Raw genomic sequence first — 19,517 nt, 5'->3', positions numbered from 1 at the left:
TCCTCCAAAAGGCTGGTCATGACTGATCTGGAAATAAAAGCTCACTTTCTCATCTGATTTAATTTCATATATTATGATGTTGAATCCAGATTACAATGGAAAAAGAGCAATGACTTCTGGCACATGTACTCCCCAGAAAGCAAATGTAGCACATTAAATATATGAAGCAATCACAGGCAAACTCTGTCCTGAGCATCAGTGAACTAATTTCATCTGTTTATCCAAATGGCATTTCCAGATTCAAAACAGCAATACCTGTCACACACCAGTCTGTGCACACTAACCAGTTGACAGGAATCCAACTTTGTGAGTATTTCTGCAAGACCACTGTCTGGCTGCAGGTTACCCGCATCAATGGCATCTACACTTGATCAATTGCCTGTCAAAAGAATAATTTTACTCTGTTGCATTTCAATTCATAAAGCACATTCACACCACACTGGGAGTCCTAAAACACTTTTTGGATAGTTGAGTAGCTAGCATTCCATATGTATCTTTTATATACCACTTGATAGACTGACAGCTCCACTTTCCATGGACTTATGAGCAAACAATTGTAGTCAAGTGCATGCAGAAAACCTTCTACAGGTTACAGGGCACTCTATGGATGGCTGGCACCCGAAAAACAACCATTCACAGAAGTGCAACAAATAGACAAGCAGATATGTTTTTCCACTGCATGATGTTTACAGAAGCCTTGCAGTAATTGCAAGTAGGCTTGAAAAAATGCAGACAGCTAATGCGGCCTGTCAGTCTCACACAATACCAGTGAAGACACAAGTGTTTCTTTGTGAGTCTGTGAGTCTATGACAGCTGAGCAACAGTGGACGAGGAAAGAGTAGCAGAACACAATGTCGCAATGAGAGAGCAACTATCATTAGTTCAAGACATAAATATAATCTTACAAGTATTTGGGAAATGTCACTGCAAAATTTGGTTATATCTACATTTATGTTTTTGTCTCATTTACCTTAAAAGTATTTGTCACAGCTGTCTGGCAACTATGATTTTTTTGTGGCTCTTATTTAATCTTTTCCTGAAGATGGATTCAATGGTGGGGTTCTCCAACATCAGGAGAAGCAGAGTTACGCCTCCTTTTTTTAGCTGTCAGAGTATTTAAGTATGATGTCATAATCCACAGCCTTAGGGCATACACACTGTCACCTGAAATGGGAAGTCAGGTAAAAAAATTGTAATTCACCACAAGATTTCTATGCTAAACAATGTTACTGTATTTAACTTTATCAAGCAGGTACCTATCTCCAAGATCTCTCGTTAATCAGTCTCAGAACACAATGACAAAATATACAAGGTTTTTGTCCGTCCTTGATCCCATCCAATTAGGTCAGTGATGAGGCGTGTGGCATTGTAAAGTATCAGCATATTCATTGAGAGCCGTCTCTTACAGTTTCTGTAATTGAACTCACTACTTGAAACGTGGGGGAGTTTAGGAGACTATGGGTAACTTCAACACATCCAATGACATTGGAATTTGAAAATAGCATTAAATTGTACTATTATAGCCTGTAACTGACGAGGGGTGCTTGGAAAATAATACATGGATTATTAATTTTTACCACAGCATCAAGCAAATGCCTAAAAACCATTGGCAGGATATTTTGATATGCTCCGACCAACTTCTATTGTATATTAGTAACTATCAGATTCAAGTAGAGGTAGACTACACAGAACATGAATATATGTGGGTACTGCCTTGCTGTGTTTGGTGCACCTGCCTAGAACACCCTTCAGCTCATCAGTCTGGTTGAAAATCTCATACTTAATATATATCTAAGTAAATGAACCTCCTTCTTTGTTTGTTCAGACCAGTCACCCTCTGCCTGAAAACTCTCTCCTTTCTCCTCCGCCTATGCTGTGCTCTTAGTGTATGCTTCCTCCTCACCGAAATATAGATGGTTGCCATTGTGAAATTTTGCTTTGATTGTTTTGTGATCTTTTATACTTTGGACATGGTTAAAACCTGCTTCAACTTGATAGTATGGTGGACACACAATTTCCTGTTTGTGCAGTTATATGCAATTTGCAAATGTTTAGTACACAGTGGTAATCACCATCTTAGAATTACTAAAACTTCACAAATGCCTACAAAGGCTCTCACATCTTTCTGCTTTACTGTGTTTAAAATGGAAGTAGGTTACAAAGAAAGTAGGTTAAAACAAAGATGGTGCAGCAAAATAAACAACTGTGTATCTTTGTGCAACTTGAACACCTTTGTAGGATATTAAAAAAACTGGAAATAACATAATGAAGAAACATGGAGGATTTGAAAATCTAGCAAAAGCGGCATATTTTAAAGATTTTCTACACTCAGCACAATGCATTCTCCTATTAAATCAAACGAATAATGCTGCTAATGCTTACCACTATAGCTGCAGCTATCACAATATCGTGCCAAAATCCTTTACGGGAACTTAATGAAGTAAGGGTTTCTTCGCAAAAAAGCATTGGACTGAAAAATGCCTATGTTTCAAGAAATGGATTTAATTTTGCTTCTTAAAATCATTTACATTTAGCCAGCTCCACGTTCATTGTCTTTTCAACTGCTAATAATTAGGACATGTTCCAAATATTATTAAGAGGAAAGCACTGGTAACAGGAGAAACAGTAAGAGGGAGTGAAGTTTAGGTAAAAATTGTGAAAATCTGAGTTTTGAATTATTTAATAAAGTCTAAAAACAACTAAAATATATCCAATCGTAGGTGGGGGTTTGCTTATCCGATTACAGCATAGTATCAGAAATCAAAGTGATTAATAATCCACTGGCTCAGTTTAGCCATTTTTTCGGGTGGGTGTACGAACTTCCAGCATTAGCATTTTCTACTGTTCTCAATTCAAAAGCAGAATCTGAAAAAAAAATAAAAATATATATATATATATATATATATATATATATTTATATATCAAAACAGTATTGTTAAAGTTAGCTCACTCAATTGTAACTGTTGAGTTTCATTGGTATTCCGTTTTCAAATTCATCTGTTATCTCATTTCAACAGCTAACCCTATACTGTCACTTTAACCTATGTTTCTACCACCACAACCAAGGGCAATCCATTTATTTGCCTACATTAAACAAAAAAGTTCACAATCTTTCGAATGGATACATTCCCAACTACAAATCTGACTATCACCAACGCAGTCACCCTTCTGCCATGGTGCAAGGGTGCATGCATTACAGGCAGGATTGTTTTTGTGCAGAAAGGAACACCTTCCTGCACAAAAACAATCATTTGAGGCATTTTCCTCTTTCTGTGCGTGCTTCAGAATGCAGCAAACATAGAAAGAGGAAATAATGAGGAAAAATAAACACATTTCTCGTGATTATGGCCCTCATTACGAGTTTGGCATATATTTTTTTTATATATATGTTTTTTTTTCTTCTTATAAACACAGAAACCCATACATAACCCCCCACACAATGCCCTCCAAAAAATTACTAAAACCCACCCCCAACAATACTTACTCTATCTTACAACTAACATAATCTGTATAACTAACCTTCCACTGCCCACCTAAAACGCACCACTAATTATAACAATATAAATCGGGGGAAGGGAAGGAACTGGGAGGCTGTGTAACAACATGTTTACATCTTCTTTAGCTTTTTCTTGCAAAACTTCTACATCATGCAGTTTCTGGCATTGTCCTTCTCATGTTGCTCCAACCTTGACATTATTTCTGCCATGTCCCTCCTCATGTCTGCCTCAAAGGTTGATGATGTGGCTGCTGCAGGTGGCTGTTGCGGTGCCTGAGTAAGGATAGTTGCTGATGAAGTGGAGGGGGCTGGACCAGCTGAGCCCCCTTGGCCCCAGATGTTGTGCTAGATGTGGCCCGCACAGTTGTGGCCTGTAGCAGACGTCCCCCATGTTGGAAGGCAAACCATGCCCCTGAATATTTCTCACAGCAATACTTCCTGGCCATCTTAAGTTACTCGGCCTGTGCGTCCGTTATGTGGTAGAAACATTCTGTCCTTTTTCCAAAAGCACCCATCTGTGCTGTGGTCATAGGGGCAGCTAAAACATGTGGAGAACATGGCATTAAATACAGCATCTGGTAAAAGGTTGAACAAACATGCAATATACACAGCATCTCAGATGACACATGCTTTTCACCAGACATTCCACAACAGTGTCAATCTCCAAATCAAGGCTAAACTTCTTCCTAGCCATCTACTGCATCATGTACATGTCACTGCATCAACAGCTATACATTGTTGACCATTAGGGCCCAGAGGTAAGTAGAATACTGCGTCCTTGCATAACTTTTGTGTCATCATACTAGTGAGGATCAAGTGTCCCAACAAGTCCCACATCCCTGTGCCATAGTAAAAAAGCAGCAAAATGGATGCAAGCCACCACTTTGACACCCCTAACGCTACATCAAGCCTTGGCCAGGTATCATGGGTGCAAGGTGGGGTTCATCCAGTGGGGGTGACAGGTTAATTGGCACCAGGAATTCTAAGGAATGCCAATGCATCATTCATGTGCCCTTGGGTTAACACCTGCTCAGAGCAGTCATTACAAGGGAGCACACCATTGCTTAGAATGGGCCCCTAATTACAGTTCAGGGTTAGTGCCCATATAGTTTGCCCTAAACCTGAACAGTACATTTATATTGTCTACAGATTTTGTACCTATTGCCCCCTACCCTGTGGTATGGTGTGCAACATGTCTAATGTGGCGCACACATGGTGGCTGTATGGGAGCCTAAGGGGCACAGGAAGAGTGGCACTGCACTGGGTGCTGCTACAATATTCCTTCTTATTGAACTACCTGTGCACATGCATGTCTAAAACCTCCTAAGTAGCAGGTACACACTCAAATTCACATTCTGAGCAGACGTTAGAACTGCTGAAAGAAATGGCACAAGGAAATCTCTTAGATTTCCTTACACCATTATTCTGCCCCCCTTGCATACATTATGGCTTCTGCAGGCATAATGTGGTGCAAGTGTTTATAAAGTGTTGCAAATATGGGACTGGGAAAATGCCACTTAAGCGCCGCCTGAAATAATGACACTTTGGCAGCACTAGAGTAGCTCTAGGGGCTCCTAAATCCGCCCAAAACATCCTGTCCTGACCCTTGACAAAACATGTTTATGTCCTGCTGTCATGCACTTGCAAATGAGGATGTTGCAATGCAAGTGAGGAACTTAACAACTGGTCCACCAATCAGAATCCCCAGATGATCCAGTAGATCTTGCTCTCGTGCAATGAGGTCTGTCCAACAGTGTTTGATCTGGTGGCCGGTGCGCACTACTCCAAATATCCGTTGTAGTTGATGGAGCACCTTACCCCACTGCAGTTTCTGTGCCTCTGTTGGGTAGCCCTGTATGACCTGGCCACCCAAAGTCAACATTATGGGGAGGTAATGCTTAACAAGCCAGATGAACCCTCCCAGTTCATGTGAACTCATCCTATGTGCACTTTGTTTCCCAGACATTTTGCAGTTTCCCCTCAATGCAAATCGAATACCCCCCAAATAAAATAAGAAACTAACCCACCTAACCCCAAATACCCCAACACACTATGCTACCCCAAGACAAAACACCCAACAATAAAATAACGAAAACAGGGCAAAACACTACACAAGACTCAGGAAAATGGCAAAATGCACAGGACAGCAACAGTACACAGCACAACACTCTCATAAACCACCACTCCTCGACCAGCACGAGCTCCACACACACTCTCACAATCACAGACAAAAAAACTGCAAAGTAACAGAGGAAAGTGAAATCACTGTGCAATGTATGCATCAAGGAAGTCCTGTTTCATCACTTCCTGGGTGTGTGCGTCACGTTTTCTGGTATGTGTCATTTTTTTAACTCACGACGGTCATGTGTGGTTTTTTTTCCCATTAAGTCTAACATGGCCTGTCAACTTGCTATTGATGTGCAGGGGCCAGGTGTAATTTTTGGGAATAGCATAGTATGGAGTATTGTCATTTGCGTCAAATATTTTGACGCATAACGGGAATACATGGTATTCCTTATGATGAAGGCTGACAAGGCCTGTCGACTTGTGGTTGATGTGCAGGGGCCAGGTGTCACTTTTTGGAATAGCGTAGTATTGGGTATTGCCATTTTGCGACAAAAATGTTAATGCATGACAGGAATGCGTGGATTTTTTTGGAAAGGGTGGCAATGCACCCAGGTTCACATACCATGTCACAGGGGCTGTGCATGTTTGTAGTCAGTATGGTATGGCTATGTGTGTGTGCATGTGCATTCATATTGTAATGGTAACACTGGAATATGTTACTAATTGCTTGTATGTTTGTGTGATGCATGCAATGACTGATACCATTTGCATATGTGCATGTGTTGGTAGACTTTTTCCACATACATGTTACCACATGTGCACTGAGAGTGTACATACGTGAAGGAACACATATGTGTGGGTCTACCACATGGTCATGTCTGATTTCCAAATGTACTTTTGACAACAACACATTAGATATGATGGACTAATACTTGTTCATGCATGTGATAACCTTGACAAATCGTACTCAGAGGATCCAGTGGACTACGGCTAGGTCAATTTCACGTAACCCCGGGCTATGTGAGTGCATGTGTGTCCATACTGTGGTGTGTTGTATGGTTCAGGGTTCATGATGCTATGCTACACGTATATCATATGGTTCCCCATGCATCTATGATACAGGAGATGGTGTACTCACATGTGTCAATGAAGGTTGATATGTGACGTATGTGTGGAAAAGATATGTGTAGTGTAATAAGTATAAAGAATGCAAAAATGGTGTGTTAATGGGATTTGAAACCTCAAATCTATCTTCCTGCATGAACATATGTTTGACATTATATGACGGCTGTGTAGTCATATCAGTGCCACCTATATATCCGTATGAGGGAACACATCTGAAGGTCTTTTAAGTCTATGTATGATGATGTGATGCAAATACATTCTCATGAGTGGAAAGCAGACTTTTGCGAGTACTTCAATACACAATACCAGGCCTGTATCATTAGTAAATGTGTGCTGGAAAATCATACATTTGTGTGCAAGGCACAAACCAGGTAGATGCAATCAACCACAACATTTTTGACATGATTATTAAATACAATGGCATACAACTATGTAGCAGGGTTGCAATCAGACAGTGATGGCACCCAAGTCATTGTTGCTCCTGTGGGACTTTGTGTGCCCATACAGACCCATGGTTTCATGTTTTGACACAGGTTGACGGTGCTACACTCAGCTCAGTCCACTGTGTACATGCATCAGGCCCCTGACTGTGTCAAGAGTCAATGTAGCCTCAGCATGGGAGTTAGGGGGTATTGGGCAGGGATCTACCCTCTTCATGATTGTCCTTCAACAGCGCAATGTGCAGTCCCCTTGTGAGAGAACAGGGCTGATTGCAGAGGCCCCCTAACTTTTTGCCCCCATTTTCCACAGTATGCAAATTAGGCTAATTATAATTGGCTAAGTCAACCTACCTATAAGTCCCTAGTAGGGCATGTAGGTTTAGGGACCCCAGCATAGGTGGTGCACCCATAGGTGCACTGCTGAGGCGCTCAGTGTCATTTTAAAGGCAGGCCTGCCTTGCTGGCTGCTTTTAAATTAAAGTTATATGCAAATTCGACTTTGGAATTAAAAGTAGTTCCAAAGTCTTAAACTACCTTATTTCTACATATACATCACCCCTAAGGTGTGCCCTATATGCCCTAGGGCTGGGTGCCATGTAACTATAAGCAGGGACCTTATAAAAATAGTTTTATAAGCCCTGGTGAGGTAAAAACAGCCAATTCATTTTTCCCTCATTGTAGTGAATGGCCTCCATAGGCTAGAATGGGGAGACTTTATTTTAATTTTAAAAGTCCCCTTAAGTAACAGATACCAGAAGTTTGGTATCAAAGTAATTGTTATAATAAATCCCACAACTTCCAGTTGTTGGATTTAATATAACTTGTTCAGGTAAAGAGTTTTAAACTTTACCTGAAAAGTTGCCAACTTCAGCCCTGTAGTGTTTTAGCTGCTGTGCTCTGACTGGACAGCCGCTGGCAGCCTGGCCAGGCTGCCTAGATGAGGTGTGAAGTGGCCTGGCTTCACACAAAAAGATGTGCCTGTGGGAGGAGATCTCCCCTCAGCAGATGGTGAGGCAGGAAGGGGGAGGGCTGCTAAACTGGTCTTCAAAGGCAGAGAAGGACATTTGGAGCAACCCAGCAACACCCCCACTTCCTGCAAACCCAGACAATTAGGTGCCCCCTTGATTAGATTAGGAGATGGGTGTGTTTAGGATTTTTAGCCACACCAGTGGGTGGGCTCAGCCAGATGTAACCTCCAAACATCACTTTCAGCCATGATGGATTTTTGAGGAATGTTGTTCCCTAAGATTGATTTTTGCCACACTTCTCAGGAAGTGGTCATCACAGGGGGAAGGACCCTGCACCTGACTGGAGAACCACGACCCCCCTGTTTTTCACCCAGGAGCAGGGATAAAACTGACAGACCTGCACCTACACCTCAGTTCCCTACCAGATCTCTACCAGGAAGAAATACAGAAGAAGAAGGACGGCCCTGCTGGACCCCTGGCCTGCACCTGGACCCTGCACTCTGAAGGACTGCACCAGCTGCACACAAGGGCTTCACCACAAAAAGGACTTTGCCTGGCTTCCACTGGTTCAAGGAGGGACTTCCTATTTGCTACAGGTGAAAACTTGCTAACCAGAGTCCCCATCACCAACTCCTGAGGAAACCAACCAGCTGACCACTGTCCACTTGCCAAAAAGGAGTTTTCTTGGAGTTGTAGTTGACACCCCCAAGGAGCATCTCAGAGCTTCTGGGACCTTGGGGTGAGCTGTGGACCCTAAAAGAACCCTAAAGGAACATCTGGAAGAAGATCCAGAAGTTTGGAGAACTTTGGAGAACTTTTGGAAAAAAGCTCCATAGAGGGACGACCCGCCGCTGCAACTCTAGCCGGCTTGCCTCAACCGCGACCCGGCCTGACTTGCAGGTGTATCCCGGTGAAGAAAATCTCTAAAAAAGAGACTAAGTCCGAACGTAGGAAATTGACTGGGACCTCCCAGCCAGCGTATCCGAGGAGGGCTCCAAGGACGTTGGCTCAAGATCCAGGTTTGCCCCGGTCAAAGGATTTTCACCTAGAAAAAACAAATAAGTCCGAAGGTAAAAATCTCCACCAAGGGCTCCCGCAACGCGTATCTGAGGAAGAGTTCCAGGAGGTCGGATTGGACTGGCAGGTTCGTCCTGCTGAAGAAAATCTTCAGAAAAACGACTAAGTCCTAAGGTAAACTTTTGACCGAGGCCTCCCGCGGGCTGTAGCCGAGCTGGTCTCCATCGTAGTCGGCCTTAAACTTTGACTTTGCTCCGGTTGAGGTGCGACCAGATGACCAGATTGGTACTTTTTGTTTCTATGTGCTAGAAAGCAATAATTCTTTAAAAATTCATATCTACGGTTCCCCTTATCTGATTTTATTCATTTTTGTGTCATTGTAAAGATTAAAATATATTGGATTTTTAACAGTTTCCTGTATTTTATTTAATTACTGGTTTGTGATATTTGATTTTGTCTCCTAAGTTAAGCCTTGTCGCTCATTGCCAAGCTACCAAGGGTTGAGCTGGGTTTAATTTACTGAGACCTAACTGGACCTAAGTGGAGGTCAGTGCCTATTGCTAAGTGTAGGTACTTCCCTGCCCTTACCAATAACCCATTTTCCAAAGCCCCTGCAGACAGACACCTGCACAAATGTGATCCTGTGGCCTGAGATTTTCAATTTCCTTTGGGGTACTTGATGCCAGACTTGCCCTATCATGTACAGGGGGCTGGCTGCTTATATGTGAAGGACATGGCTCATCATTTGGAATGGTCTGACACAAATGGTTATACATTGTTAATATTTTCCATTTGCAGCTTGGTTAGGGCATATGTCAAGACAGCAAAATGGTGTGGTATGTGTGTTGGAATGTCATAGGAAGTGCTACAGACACTGCCTACATTTCACCCACACATTCATGTGGTGGTTCATTCTCCCATTTTATTGATCATTGCTAGCTATGGGGCATATCTGTAGAGAGTGGATCATCATCATCCTTTGCTGCTTCACTTGTCTAACAACCCTTAGCACACTCCACAGCCAACATGTGTGTGCTATTTTTGTGGTACAGCACACCATGTAGCAGGTTTGGGGCCAATATTGCTCATGGTACATAATACCAATGATATACGGTGCAGGGTTAGGCCCAGACTTTTTTCCCTAACCTTGAACAGACCATGAATGCCCATTGATACCAATAGTATTCCCCCTTGACGCACATGCTCAGTGCTGACGTTCCAGCTACCTGCCTGAGATGTGACACTGTACATTTCCTTATTTTCAAATGCAGCATATGGAAACAGCCCATACCATATGTATGTACCCCTTGCATACATCTTGCCTGGTGTAGCCATGATGTGGGGAAAGGGGTAGGATTTTGCACTATGCCTACTTAACGCCACTTAGTATTTCTTGTGTGTGGATCTAGGCCTTCACGAGCCACATGAGCATGGTTTATGTGACACTGATGTGTGGCATGGAGGCTCTGGACCCTCTTACATCACAACCTATGTTCTAACAATCTTTGTAACTGTTGTGTTTTTCCTTCTGTCAGAGTTATGACCAACATTCCAATGGTATATGTAGTAGAGAATGAGTACACTATGGACACTCTGGTGCAGAGTGATTTAACCCCTTCGCTGCCAGGCCTTTTCCCCCTCCTGTGCCAGGCCTTTTTTTGCCTATTTGGGGCAGTTCGCGCTTAGGCCCTCATAACATTTTGTCCACATAAGCTAACCAAGCCAAATTTGCGTCCTTTTTTTCCAACATCCTAGGGATTCTAGAGGTACCCAGACTTTGTTGGTTCCCCTGAAGGAGGCCAAGAAATTAGCCAAAATATAGTGAAAAGTTCGTTTTTTTAAAAAAAATTGGAAAAAGGGGCTGCAGAAGAAGGCTTGTGGTTTTTCCCCTGAAAATGGCATCAACAAAGGGTTTGCGGTGCTAAACTCAGCAGCTTCCCAGCTTTCAGGAACAGGCAGACTTGAATCAGAAAACCCAAATTTTCAACACAGTTTTGGCATTTTACTGGGCTTTCAGCCTCCTTCCAGTCAGTGACAGAAATGGGCATGAAACCAATGCTGGATCCCTGAAACCTAAACATTTCTGAAAAGTAGACAAAGTTCTGAATTCAGCAAGGGGTCATTTGTGTGGATCCTACAAGGGTTTCCTACAGAAAATAACAACTGAAAAAGAAAAATATTGAAATTGAGGTGAACAAAACATACATTTTCCTCTACATTTTACTCTGTAACTTTTCCTTGCAATGTCATATTATCGAAAGCAAGATACCGTTACGTCTGCTGGATGCCTCTGGTTGCGGGGATATATAGGGCTTGTAGGTTCATCAAGAACCCGAGGAACCCAGAGCCAATAAATGACCTGCACCCTGCAGTGCGTTTTCATTCTATACCGGGTATACAGCAATTCATTTGCTGAAATATAAAGAGTAAAAAATTGCTATCAAGAAAACCTTTGTATTTTAAAAAAGGGCACAAGATAAGGTGTTGAGGAGCAGTGGTTATTTGCACATCTCTGAATTCCGGGGTGACCATACTAGCATGTGAATTACAGGGCATTTCTCAAATAGATTTCTTTTTTACACACTCTCCTATGTTTGGAAGGAAAAAATGTAGAGAAAGACAAGGGGCAATAACACTTGTTTTGCTAATCTATGTTCCCCCAAGTCTCCCGATAAAAATGATACCTCACTTGTGTGGGTAGGCTTAGCACCCGCGACAGGAAACGCCCCAAAGCACAACGTGGACACATCCAATTTTTTGAAAGAAAACAGAGGTGTTTTTTGCGAAGTGCCTACCTGTAGATTTTGGCCTCTAGCTCAGCCGGCACCTAGGGAAACCTACCAAACCTGTGCATTTCTGAAAACTAGAGACCTAGGGGAATCCAAGATGGGGTGACTTGTGGGGCTCGGACCAGGTTCTGTTACCCAGAATCCTTTGCAAACCTCAAAATTTGGCTAAAAAAAATCATGTTCCTCACATTTCTGTGGCAGAAAGTTCTGGAATCTGAGAGGAGCCACGAATTTCCTTTCACCCAGCGTTCCCCCAAGTCTCCCGATAAAAATGATACCTCACTTGTGTGGGTAGGCCTAGCGCCCGCGACAAGAAACGCCCCAAAGCGCAACGTGGACACATCCACTTTTTTGAAAGAAAAGAGAGGTGTTTTTTGCGAAGTGTCTACCTGTAGATTTTGGCCTCTAGCTCAGCCGGAACCTAGGGAAACCTACCAATCCTGTGCATTTCTGAAAACTAGACACCTAGGGGAATCCAAGATGGGGTGACTTGTGGGGCTCGGACCAGGTTCTGTTACCCAGAATCCTTTGCAAACCTCAAAATTTGGCTAAAAAAACACATGTTCCTCACATTTCTGTGGCAGAAAGTTCTGGAATCTGAGAGGAGCCACAAATTTCCTTCCACCCAGCGTTCCCCCAAGTCTCCCGATAAAAATGATACCTCACTTGTTTGGGTAGGCCTAGCGCCTGCGACAGGAAACGCCCCAAAGCGCAACGTGGACACATCCAATTTTTGGAAAGAAAATAGAGGTGATTTTTGCAAAGTGCCTACCTGTAGATTTTGGCCTCTAGCTCAGCCGGCACCTAGGGAAACCTACCAAACCTGTGCATTTCTGAAAACTAGAGACCTAGGGGAATCCAAGATGAGGTGACTTGTGGGGCTCGGACCAGGTTCTGTTACCCAGAATCCTTTGCAAACCTCAAATTTTGGCTACAAAAAACATGTTCCTCACATTTCTGTGGCAGAAAGTTCTGGAATCTGAGAGGAGCCACAAATTTCCTTCCACCCAGCATTCCCCCAAGTCTCCCGATAAAAATGATACCTCACTTGTGTGGGTAGGCCTAGTGCCCGCGACAGGAAACGCACCAAAGCGCAACGTGGACACATCCAATTTTTTGAAAGAAAATAGAGGTGATTTTTGTGAAGTGCCTACCTGTAGATTTTGGCCTCTAGCTCAGCCGGCACCTAGGGAAACCTACCAAACCTGTGCATTTATGAAAACTAGAGACCTAGGGGAATCCAAGATGGGGGGACTTGTGGGGCTCGGACCAGGTTCTGTTACCCAGAATCCTTTGCAAACCTCAAAATTTGGCTAAAAAAACACATGTTCCTCACATTTCTGTGGCAGAAAGTTCTGGAATCTGAGAGGAGCCACAAATTTCCTTCCACCCAGCATTCCCCCAAGTCTCCCTATAAAAATGATACCTCACTTGTGTGGGTAGGACTAGCGCCCACGAAAGGAAATGGCCCAAAACACAACGTGGACACATCACATTTTTTCATAGAAAACAGTGCCTACCTGTGGATTTTGACCTGTAGCTCAGCCGGCACCTGGGGAAACCTAGCAAACCAGCGCATTTTTGAAAACTAGAAACCCAGGGGAATCCAAGATGGGGTGACTTGCGGGGCTCTGACCAGGTTATGTTAACCAGAATCCTTTGCAAACATCAAACTTTGGCCAAAAAAACACTTTTTCCTCTCATTTCGGTGACAGAAAGTTCTGGAATCTGAGAGGAGCCACAAATTTCCTTCCACCCAGCGTTCCCCTAAGTCTCTCGATAAAAATGGTACCTCACTTCTGTGGGTAGGCCTAGTGCCCACGAAAGGAAATGGCCCAAAACACAACGTGGACACAACATATTTTTTCACAGAAATCAGAGGTGGTTTTTGCAAAGTGCCTACCTGTGGAGTTTGGACTCTAGCTCAGTTGGCCCCGGGGGGGGGGCAGAAATGCCCTAAAATAAATTTGACCCCCCCAAATCCCCCCAAACCCTCCCTGCCCGGGAGCGACCCTTGCCTACGGGGTCGCTCCCCTTGCGTGACATTGGCGCCAAAAAACAAATCCTCGGTGCCTAGTGGTTCTTGCCCCCTTGGGGGCAGATTGACCTAAAATCGACCAATCTGCCCCCCTTGGTCTAAATACAATTTGTCCCCCAGGGGAGCGACCCTTGCCGGATGGGTGGGGGCAGAAGTGGCCTAAAATAAATTCCCCCCCAACCCTCCCCCCCTTCCAGGAGCGACCCTTGCCTACGGGGTTGCTCCCCCTGCGTGACATTGGCACCAAAAAACAAATCTCCGGTGCCTAGTGGTTTCTGCCCCTTGGGGGCAGATTGACGTAAAATCGCCCAATCTGCCCCCAAAGGGGGCAGAAATGGTCTAAATACAATTTGCCCCCCAGGGCAGCGACCCTTGCCTGCTGGGTCGCTACCCATCTCTAAAAAAAAAAAGAAAACACAAAAAACAAAATTGCCCTGGCGCCTAGAGGGGGTCAGAAATGGCCTAAAATAAATTTGCCCCCCCAACCCCCCTCCCGGGAGCGACCCTTGCCTACGGGGTCGCTCCCCCTGCGTGACATTGGCACCAAAAAACAAATCCCCGGTGCCTAGTGGTTTCTGCCCCCTTGGGGGCAGATTGACCTAAAATCAGCCAATCTGCCCCAAAGGGGGGCAGAAATGGTCTGAATACCATTTGCCCCCCTGGGGAGCGACCCTTGCCTGATGGGTCGCTCCCCATCTGTAAAAAAACAAATAACAAAAAAAAAAAAACATACAAAAAAAATTTGCCCTGGCGCCTAGAGGTATCTGCCCCCGGGGGGGCAGAAATGGCCTAAAATAAATTTGTCCCCCCAGGGAGCGACCCTTGCCTAAGGGGTCGCTCCCCTTGCGTGAAATTCACGGAAAGAAAAAACTTCCTGGTGTCTAGTGGTTTCTGCCCCCCTTGGGGGCAGATTGGCCTCATCAAAATAGGCCAATCTGCCCCCCAGGGGGGCAGAAATGGCCTAAATATAATTTTCCCCCAAGGGGAGCGACCCTTGCCTAAGGGGTCGCTCCCCACCTAATAAAATAAAACATTTAAAAAAAAAAAAAATTATCCCTGGTGCCTAGAGGTTTCTGCCCCCAGGAGGGGCAGAAAAGGCCTTCCCGAAAAAATGCGCCCCGTGGGAGTGACCCTTGCCCAAGGGGTCGCTCCCTTTTTCCAATTTCCAACAAAAAAAAAATCCCTGGTGTCTAGTGGGGTTTCAAAAGCCAGATGTTCCTGTTTTGTTGAATGGTTGCATTGGTATGTGGTGATAGACATTTCTATCATGGGTTGTGGCTCAGGGACCTAGTGATTGTCAATTTAAATCTGGACAGACAGTTCGACCATGCAAAATATATGTTGTGTTGTCCATATTTGAGGCTGTTTCCTCTTGTTAGTGGAACCTACGACCTCCTTGCACCACAATAGTGTCATTTGTAATTACACTATGGTAGCCCTACAAGGCCAAATTCAGGCCTACACTTTACTATGTGGCACTACGCATGCAGTGCAACACCTAGTGACCCTTTGTGGAAGATTATGCATGCGTACAAGGTTGAGATTCACACAATAGGAGGAGTGGCACAATTAGTGCGGAGGAATCACCAATGATCCTAGACATGGTTTATCACAGACACTTTCAACACATGCACAGAGCAGGCATTAGGAAGGGGCACTCAATAGTTCTGAATGTGTCCCTATGTACTGTGCATGAAATGGTCAGGTATGTTCTCAATACTCCTACAGAGTCCAGCTATGGCATCCATCATGTTAACACTATTGCACCTACTCTGCACCATGGTGCACCACTTATTGAATTCAGCGCATACATATGGTGGCCTTATTGGGGCTCTAAGAGACAGAAGAAAAGTGGCACCTACTAGGTGCAGCACCACTTTTTATAAATCTGCCCCATGGTCTTTCATGGCTGATGATGTTGTATTCCTATGTGTGCGGCTCAATGCACCAGGCAGGTGAAGGAGCATATAATGGGTGTGCGTGGTATGTTTAGATGATATGTAGTTGGTGATGGCAACTCTTAGATGGCATTTGATATTGGTGCCAAAGGTGTGCTTCAACACCATGACAAATGTGACTTTTTTACATTGTGACTTTTTTTACATTGACATGGCCAATGCCATTCACGTAGCTGAACTATTAATTGTTAGGTGTTATGTGTGTGGAATCTGTATTTAGTTGTCAACCTGTGGACACTTGTAGTAGTTTGGGCCCAGTTTCTCGATGCAAAGAGGACATAGCTACACCTGTCCTTCACGTGGTGTGTCAGTCAGGTTGTGTCTATATTATGTGCATATGGGTGTATGTGTGTGTGAAGCGCAATGAATGCAGTGTAGTGTGGCATGTGGCATATGTGTTGTTCTCTCTACATCTGTATTCCCCTGTCCATGTGTGATTATTGTGGTGTATGTATTGTTTGTCCTACAAGGTTAATGTGTTGTCTGTGTAGTGATTGGTATGGTGGCTTACCTACTTGCAGCCCATTGACATATTGCCCATCCTGGAATCACTTGTTGTTGGTGGAGTGCCGTAATATGTAGGCATCATGAACCCTACTGGTATATTTAGCTAAGATGCTTGTGATGAGCCCTCAGTTGTCCACAATGCCCTGCACATTTATAGAATGGATATGTTTATGGTTCCTGTAGAGGTGTTCTGTTGCAGCAGGTGGCACAATTTGGACATGGGTGCAGTCCATTGCACCCAGCACATGCGGGAACTCAGCAGTTTGGTAGAAAGCTTGCTTGGGATCCTGCTGCAGTTGCTAGGTGTTGGGGAAGCAGATGTGGTGGTGTGTGAGATGGATGTTTGCTTCCAGAACCTTTGGTAGGAAGGCCAAGAAGGATGGCTGGGAGATACCAGCCACTTGTGTGCCCATTGTCTGGATTGATCCTGATGCCAGCATATGGAGGACAGCAAGGAGTTTGGTCATGGATGGAATAGTTGTAGGAGTTTCCACCCTTGTTGTGATGTCTGGCACAATGTGGTGCAGCAGGCGTACAATGTTGGTAGGTTCTGATGCCATCTTGTTCTCTGACCGCAAGGATGGTTGCGCCCTGTCTAAATATTCTTTCACACCTTCTGCTCTGCCTTTGTGGCTGCTGTGGTGGTGTTTGGGGTTGCTGCCATGGTGCTGGTGGGACATGTTTTCATTGCTGTTGTCTGCGGCATGTGCCAAGTTGGAACATTAACAGTTCCATGTTGTCCATGGGGTTGCCAATGCTCCTTCTGTTTGTTTTCCTTAAGTAGTAGTGTGTGGGCCTCATCTTAAAAGCCTGGTCTGACCACGAGTTAAAATTTGACGCTAATCTGAGCTTGTGTCAGTTTTTGGGACCAATTCCTTAATGTGCATCATTTTTGTGTCAGGCAGTAAATATGGCACTGGACAGCTACCATCATTTTTGGGAGAGAACGTCTACCTTGCATATCATTATCGCTAAATGACGCAAGGTGGGTTGGCGCTCCCAAAAAATGACTCTAACTCAGAAATGATGTCGCTAGACAGTTCTAGCAACAAAATATAAATATGCCACTAGGTTAGCGCCTCTTTTGCGTAAAAAAAAAGTGTAAAAGCAGTGCTAACTTTTCTTACATATGGGTCTAAGTGGAGTTTGATGTGATTGGGTTCTGTTTAGTAGGAATGACATAGGTGGCACATGCATTTCAAGCATGCTTGCCGTACCATTCAACATGTTTTAAAGTAATTTTCCAGATTTATATTTCTTGGACTTGAAGCAGGTTAAAGATTCTTGCTTCATTTTAAATTTGTTACAAAATATGCTATTTGTGCTTGATCCCCTGCCACAAATCCTTGTAAATGGCATTTTGTCCTCTGCAAAAATTCTCACCAAGCTTTATTTTGTACAGAAGAGAAGTGATCTTTTCCTTACAAGATGTTAAAAATCAGATATGACTTGTTCTTCACAGGCTTGGTGATGAAATTATCAGTCTACCATGTTTCTGTAATATTGGTATACTTAAATATTATCTAGATTTCCCAGCTTCTTTCACATTCATTTGCCTGAAGTCTCACTGCTGACAACATTATCAAAATTCTCTCCCCATTGTCACCAGTCTCCTCATATGGTGAAATAGTTGTAGAAAAGATTTGACAGGGATTTGTAACAAAGATATCAATAGCTAAGGTATAATTGCCAACCTTTTGTACCTGATAACATTTGTGAGGTTTAATATTATGAGGCAAACAGTCTCATCATGAAAACTTCCTAGGAAAAATGAGGGTGCTAAACCTTTAATATCCGTAATAGTCTTTGAATTGCTGTTAAATTCTCTGACAGTTTTAACTGTTAAAAGTTGAATTAAGTCAATCAGATCTTCTATGTGCAGAGTATCATGTTGACAACTGTTAAAATGGGATAAGAGGGTGTGTGTCATAAGGGTGAAACTGTATTCTCAGCCAGATGATGAGGCCTCCCACTACCTGTAGTGTTCTCATTATCACCTCAAAGTAAGTAGAGTGCATTTATTTCCACTAATGTTACTGAATTTTCTAAACAATCATTCAGGTCAAAAGTGAGATAACCAAATGGGTCCTCGGTTGTTGCAGTCCTCACTGCATAGTGCATTCCCTACCATCACAACAGGTTTTTAACCGCACTATGGTTTGTGGGACCACAATGGGAGTGAAGTTTTGTGCCAACCCAGTATTCGATTCTGTACCCCAAGAAAGTTGCCTAAGCTGTAGCAGTGTGTCTGCAACCACCAAGTTGATGCCTTTCTGAATGCTTCTTTCTTCTAGATTTGGGAACTGCCTTCTTGTCTTTTTCTTGTCCAGAGGAGGCCCGAATTCCACATGAATGAAACACATTGACTCTGAAAATGGAGGAGGTTTTCTAAATGGCTTTTTTGCTAATTTGTTGTTTGATAAGGCGGTAACAAATAAATGGAAATTTCTCCAATTGTCTCCTAAACACCTCAATTCACAAAACGTGCTTGATTGATCCAGGTTTCCTGTGATACTTGATTGTTTCACTGTGGATAATCAACATAGGCTATAATTGACCCTCACTACATCCCTTCTATTTCTTATTGTATGTTGAAACCATGGTTGTGAGGGGTGATATAGGCAAATCCCTTTTGGGTTTGTAGCTGTTGCTTTTGATAGGAAAATCTCAGGGTCAGAAATTTCAAATTTACAGGTCAAGATATCTATGTTTGGACATTTCTTTTGTTTTATTTTCAGGGGTTGGAATCAGCTAGTCGGAAAAAGTTATAGGCGGTATCAAATGATGAGTTCCATGATGCCGGATACCTTCTCACCCAGGGCCTACTGAAACTAATTTACTGCTTTGGAAAATCTTCAAGGAGGAGAAATCTGTTTCTTTAGCCCAGCAATGCTGTGACCTGGACACATTGGTTTGAATTCTGAAAGCCAACATTTTTCAGAGATTTCAGAGTGTTAGCAGAAGTCCAGTTAGACACAACCAAAGGTCAAATATCCTCAGGAACAGTACTGGGGGGTAATGACTCACTTCAGCTGAGGCCAACTGCAGGGTCCACTTCAATTCCAGCTGCTCCCAGTCAGCTGGGCCCTTCAGTGAGAGGGTATTTTGCAGC

This window comes from Pleurodeles waltl, chromosome 8, assembly GCF_031143425.1.
Source record: "Pleurodeles waltl isolate 20211129_DDA chromosome 8, aPleWal1.hap1.20221129, whole genome shotgun sequence".
Taxonomy (NCBI): Eukaryota; Metazoa; Chordata; class Amphibia; order Caudata; family Salamandridae; genus Pleurodeles; species Pleurodeles waltl.
The sequence above is the reverse complement of the archived record's forward strand: the minus strand, read 5'-3'. Positions refer to the sequence as shown.